The sequence below is a fragment of the Sturnira hondurensis genome, unplaced genomic scaffold (genome assembly GCF_014824575.4).
Source record: "Sturnira hondurensis isolate 20B ecotype Veracruz unplaced genomic scaffold, ASM1482457v3 Scaffold0023338, whole genome shotgun sequence".
Lineage (NCBI taxonomy): Eukaryota > Metazoa > Chordata > Mammalia > Chiroptera > Phyllostomidae > Sturnira > Sturnira hondurensis.
This window is the reverse complement of record NW_028095969.1, coordinates 148,524-154,687: the sequence shown is the minus strand read 5'-3', so window position 1 is coordinate 154,687 and position 6,164 is coordinate 148,524. Positions and strand designations below refer to the sequence as shown.

The 6,164-nt window shown below is 43.2% G+C and overlaps 1 long non-coding RNA gene across 1 annotated transcript; it reads left to right on the top strand.

The window, feature by feature from the left end:
• The first annotated feature begins 1,101 nt into the window (after positions 1-1,101).
• On the top strand, positions 1,102-2,274 carry LOC118980770 (uncharacterized). The gene is made up of 2 exons (XR_005065217.1): positions 1,102-1,157; positions 2,186-2,274. It is a non-coding gene; the product is annotated as an uncharacterized LOC118980770 (long non-coding RNA).
• Positions 2,275-6,164: the final 3,890 nt, after the last annotated feature.

Genomic DNA, 6,164 nt, shown 5'->3' with positions numbered 1-6,164 from the left:
TGGGGCCAACCTAGGGAGCTTGGGGAGCCAACCAAGGGAAGTTAGGATTCATTCCGTTGTTTTTAGGGCAGAGTTTTTAAGTACAAAAACCCACCAAGAGTAAGTGGTTGAGGTATCAGAGTCTGACTGGCTAGAGCTGGTTGCTGTGTGCCGTTTCTACTGACCGTTGTTCTTGATACATCTTGTCAAGCCTCCGATTAGAGCTACATCCTATTATGTTGGGTAGGCTGACCCCAGACTCCAGTCTTAGCCCGGGCATCTGTTTGTCCTGGGTAGGGTCGGCAGGCAGTTTCTCAGTCAGGCAGTTTCCCAAGGTAGTTTTCTTGCCTGGTGATTTTCCATTCATCCTAGGCCTACCTAGGTCTGTCACCACCAAGTCGGGAGGAAGACCAAGGATGAGACAAAGAGGGCCCAGTGGAGCGAAGGGCCTCTACTGCTGTGAAAGCTGAATCACACGAATCTTAGTACTGAAATGACGGAGGCCTTCCTTCGAGGTTACACTGCTTGGAGATGGCTACATCAGACAAAGCCAGAACTGCAGTAAAGGAATGCATGTCGCGCTAGGTATCACTCAGGCTGTTATCCTGTACTGGTCTCCAAGAGCAGTTTCGCGAGGCAGTTACAAACTTCCACACAGACATAAAACGGAAAGGACCTTATGAAGGACATGTTGAAGACAGGGTTTTCATTTTTTAAAATATTTTATTCATTTATTTTAGACTGAGGGGAAAGGAGAGAGAAGAAAAGGGAGAGAAACAATGTGTGGTTGCCTGTCATGCACCCCGAAACTGGGGACCTGGTCTGCAACCCAGATGTGTGCCCTGACTGGGAATGGAACTGCTTTGCCAGCGGCAGTCAATAATCCATTGAGCCACACTAGCAAGGGGGAGCTTGGGGTTTTGCTTGTCCTATTTTTTTGCACCCTTGTTGCGGTTAGTGTGTGTTGGTGGACGGGGTCGGGTGCCCAAACCTCAGGTAGTCCCTTATTTTATCGCTGGATGTAGTTCGAGACCCGACCCAAAAGAGTTGCGTGGTAGGGCGGTGACGTCATCTCATTTCCACAGCCGTGCCCACCCAGCTCTGTTGGACCACACCAGGCTCTCCGAAGTGGTCACTTAACAGATTGGATTCTTCTCCCGTTCGAGCGCCTCCCTCGGGTGAGCCCTGGGACCCTTGCACTAGGCAGCTTCCTTCCCACCCAGCGGCCGCGCTCCCCTCGAGGCGTCCGCATCCCTATTGCGGCAGCGCTACAGCAGACAAGGCCCTCCGGACAAGGGCTGCTTTGGGGAGCTGGGGAATGCCGAATCCTTGCAGATACCGGTTAAAAGGGGTCGGGACCGGGGTAGTTAAATTTAAAAGAAAAAGCCACAGAAACAAACAAACAAACAAAAAAAGCAAAACCAACTTGGTGTTTGACTGAGCAGCGTTCAGGGAACGGTTTTTCCATCCCGCACCCTGGGGACATTCTCCATTACCTCCTGGGCGGCAATAAATCAGGGAAAGAAAGATTCTTTGTTCCAACTCACAACCATCTTAGCCCGGAGGCACAAGAATTACGTTTCTTCTCCAGCCTCGGGTGGCGTCCTGGCCAGTGATGTGGAAGGGGTAAAAGGCGCTCGTGGGAGCCTGGGCGCAGGGGTTCCTGTATTGACCGTGGGTGCGGATGCGGATGAGTTAGGGGGCAGCGTTGTGCGGCTGGCTGCATTGTTGCGCGCGGGGAGGAAGCGGGTAGGGCGGTGGTCCGAGGCGCCGCCTTTGTCACAAAGGAAAGCGGCACAGGCCGCACCTTTGCAGGGAGGGAGCACCAGTAGGAAATGGAAACACTCTTCTGTGCAACCTTACCTTTATTTTAAGAAGTGTTACTCGATTTTCTCCCCCATAAACTCACTGCTCTCCCCCTCCTAGGCAGATTTTCGGTTAAAGCGTTGCAGTTAACCGCAGCGCTCAATCGGCCTCCTAAGACGAGAGCCATCTTCTCAAAGTGGTCCCCACATTTCAAAACAATACTGCAACGGGATGGGGGTACTTTTTTGTAGAAAGTTGGGGTTTTAGTCGTGAATGACTGCGGAAAGGGGCGGAGGTGGGGTTTCAGGCTGGGGATGCGAGGGCCAAAGCGCACTAAGCCAGGAGAAACGAGACTGGGTGGCTCAGCCCTCACACTCCCTCCTCGGCTTTGTATCTGCAGCTTCCTCAGCAACCATGTCTGATAAACCCGATATGGCCGAGATTGAGAAATTCGATAAATCAAAATTGAAGAAGACAGAAACGGAAGAGAAAAATCCACTGCCTTCCAAAGAAAGTAAGCTCAACCCCCCCCCCCCCGCGCCCCTTCACCCCCAGGCTGAGCGGGAGTGGGGGGCGGGGAGGACGGAGGATGGGAGGGGCCGGGAGAAGAGTTGGGGGGAGGGCGGGGGAAGAGCCCACGGTTCGTGAAGAATGGCCAGGAAAGTTTAATTAAAAATGCTTTTGCAGCCGACAAACACGGCTTTAATAATTGGTGCAATGATTACTATACTGTGTAAATATGCATACGCTTTTGTCTGGTATTCCTAGTTAATATTATAAAACTTCATGATGAAATGCTTATTGATACTCATAGGATTTTTACAGTTAGGAAAGATGTTTTAGATGAAAGTACTATGATCTGACACTAGGTCACACCGAATCTGCGTAACCAATCCCCTCCATCTTTTTTTCCTGACCACAGCGATTGAAAGGGAGAAGCAAGCCCGTGAATCATAATGAGGCCCGCACCGCCAATATGCACTGTACATTCCACAAGCATTGCCTTCTTATTTTACTTCTTTTAGCTGTTTAACTTTGTAAGCTGCAAAGAGGTTGGATCAGTTTAAATGACTGTGCTGCCCCTTTTCACATCAGAACTACTGACAATGAAGGCCACACCTGCCTCTCCCATCTGCCTCTCTAGCTGGCAGGGAAGGAAAAGAATTTGCATGTTGGTGAAGGAAGAAGCTGGGTGGGACGACAGTGAAATTAGAGTAAAACCAAGCTGGTCCTAGGTGTCCTGCAGGCTGTAAAATGCAGTTTAATCAGAGTGCCATTTTTTTTTGTTAAAATGATTTTAATTATTGGGATGCACATTTTTAAAAATATGCAAATAAAAAGTTTTCACAAGTGCCTACTGTAAGTGGTTCAAGAAGTGGCTATTCTAAGAAGAAATCTGAGCAAAAGGTCCTGCCTGCCTCATGTTCTCATTACAGACAAATGACACAAATCTGATGATTTTGGTAAATTCTGTTACAACATAAAAATTGATTTCACCAATTATGTAGACTAGCTAACAGTGATATAATTTTCTTAGGCTGACAATTACTATAAGCTGTATGAAAAGTTTTAGGTATTTGCAACAAGGTTTTGATAAGCCAACGAAGTATATGGAAATTAAGATGGCAATATGTAGAGCATAGACTTTCTGCCATGAAATTAAAGTTAATGAGTTCTTGACATTGACGCAAAAGAAGTCAAGCAGTTTTTTTAGGGGTAAAATGAGTAAAAATTTCGTTTTTAACAGCTATATTTAAAAGGAATTTTCTGTTTGTGAGTCTGTTGCTGGTGGAAATGGTTTCCATTCATTGAATCATTACAAAGCATTTCTACAGACTGACACTCAACACAATGGGGTTAGTGACAAGATTCATCAGAGAAGCAAAATCAACGGGCTGCCCCTTGATTCTCAGTATTCCATCTTTCATCTGTACCACTTTGGGGGAAAAAATTCAGCTTTGTCTTCATCAAACCCAGCACAGTTGCCAAGGTCCAAAATTTCTGTGCCATGCTGAAACTTCATAGTCCAGTTTAGTCCATGTCTTACCTAGATGTCATAGTCTGTTCTTAGTTATGTTCTGGTGAGTTCTGTGCCCAGGCAGGCCCCTGTGGTCTGCAAGGTGGCTGCTAGGACCACATGGCTGCTATGGAGAGAAAATGTAAGAACAGGGTGAGCAAATGTACTGAACAAGACAGAGCGAGAGGGTTAGGGTTCTTTGTTAAGCTTGTGTTATGTTACCTTAGGTTTGGAAAGGACTGGGTGCCCTTTCAAACTAACCAATCAGCTTCTCAGTCTTTCATGGACCAGTGCTAGTTCCATAACCACTATTTTTTAGATCTTCCTGTGCCCCTTTTTTAATCTGATCATTTTCCCAGATCAAACTGGTTTGTATGGTCAACATCTTGGCTTCTACTGTGCATTCCTCAGAGCAGAAGTACCAGGGTACCTACATGGCTTCTGTTGTGTATATGCTCAACAGTGGTATTTACCCTTCATTATAGTATCCCTCTCCTGGTAGCAGAAACTAGCAGTGTTAATCTGCTTGGCAAGGAAGTACTGTGATGCCCAGGGTTGCCTGTGAATGCTACAACTTCCCAGTGAAACTAGCAGGCTTACTTTCCAATTGATATCCCAAGTTTATTATGCTGCTTAATGTCTCATTTCCTTTGCTCCCTTTATTAATGTCTGGCTACCTTCACTAACAATTCACTTTGTAATGACCGGCTTTCAGATGACATTATATAAAAGTGTTTTATATAACATAATTACATATGGTACTTATAAATGTGCTTTGAGAACAATTGAATTTTATTTAAGTAAAAATCTGGATTTAAAAAAATAATTTATTATGTTATCAGTGACATTTAATTCAACATAAATCAACTGGCTTACTTCCAGGTTTTGATTCTCAATAATTTATAATGTTTCCAATGATAAGTAAAAGTAAAGTCTTTAGTGTTAGGTTATTTAAATGTAGAACAAAACAAATGGGGTTTTTTTTGCCTAATAGTCCACATGTTCTTTAATTGAATTGTACATTTTTGGAAAGGTTTAATATGAACAAATCAACTTACACAGAGTAAGTTGCCTAATATTTTACTTTAATCTTATAATGCAAATGTCTAAGAAGTTAAACTTTTTCCCAAAAATTGCCTTTGAAGATATCATTTCAGAAGTGCAGAAGGGATTGATGATGGGGGTGAAGGAGGCTGAAAATTATTGTTAAATGGTTTACTTCCATTTCCTTTGCCTAACACTTATTTTAAGAAATGCGTAGGAGCCCTGGCTGGTGTTGCTCAGTGAATTGAGCACGGACCTGCGAACCTGACGATCGCAGTTCAATTCCCAGTCAGGGCACATGCCTGGGTTGCAGGCCAGTTCCCACTAGGGGATGCAGTTCCTGGCAGGGGGCGCACAAGAGGCAACCATACATTGATATTTCTCTCCCTCTCCCCTTCCCTTCTAAAGATAAATAAATAAAATCTTTAAAAAAAGAAAAAAAAGAAATGCGTAGGAAAAGAGTACCTGTGATTTAGTGTTAAATAGATAATCAGCTAGAACCCTTTATTTGCATTGCAAAAGAAAAAGATGTCAATTAGAGTCACCTAAAATGGAAGTGCCAAACCTGATGGAGAAAATGTAAGAACAATGATGTAGTTTTCTCAAGAGGTAGCAGGGTTTTCCAACACTACATTTTATTTTCCTGTTTGTAAGTCCAAGGCACAAAGATAAACCTATCACACAGACTGGAGGTTGAAGTAGTCATGCACAGTATCAAACAATGAACATTGTAATGAGGTTTTAAAAATGTAATAGAACTCTGATGCTAATGGAACAAGATAATTTATGAAATCAAATGACAGAGAAGACCTGCTTTTTCTTGAATGGCAAAACTAAAAAAAAAGCTAAAGTAAATAGTTTGGTAATATTGGCTGTTTGATATGTAGCATAGAAAATCTAGGAATTTCTTGCCTCAAACTGTATTCACTTTGTATACTTAACTGCCTTTTAGGCAGTATGGGTATACTTGAAGACACTATATTTTTAAACTTAATGAAGGAAGGAAACACTTCATATTCAGGAGAGGACAAGAATTATACTGGAAGGGCAGGGATGTTTATGAGTTACCCTGGAAATGTATACTGCCTTGATGGTCTTTTTAGATGGGAATATGTTACATTGAATAAACCACTAATGCTGCATCTTTGACTTCTCTACACCTCCAAAGAAAACATTCATATTTACACTTCTACAAATTTTGTGTTTATCAGCACAAATGGAGCAATATAGAGGAAGTAAAAAAAGGCACACCAAGTTTCTTAGAACACACACAATTGTTTTTTTTCTTACAGTTTTTATTCTTACTGATCACAATTGT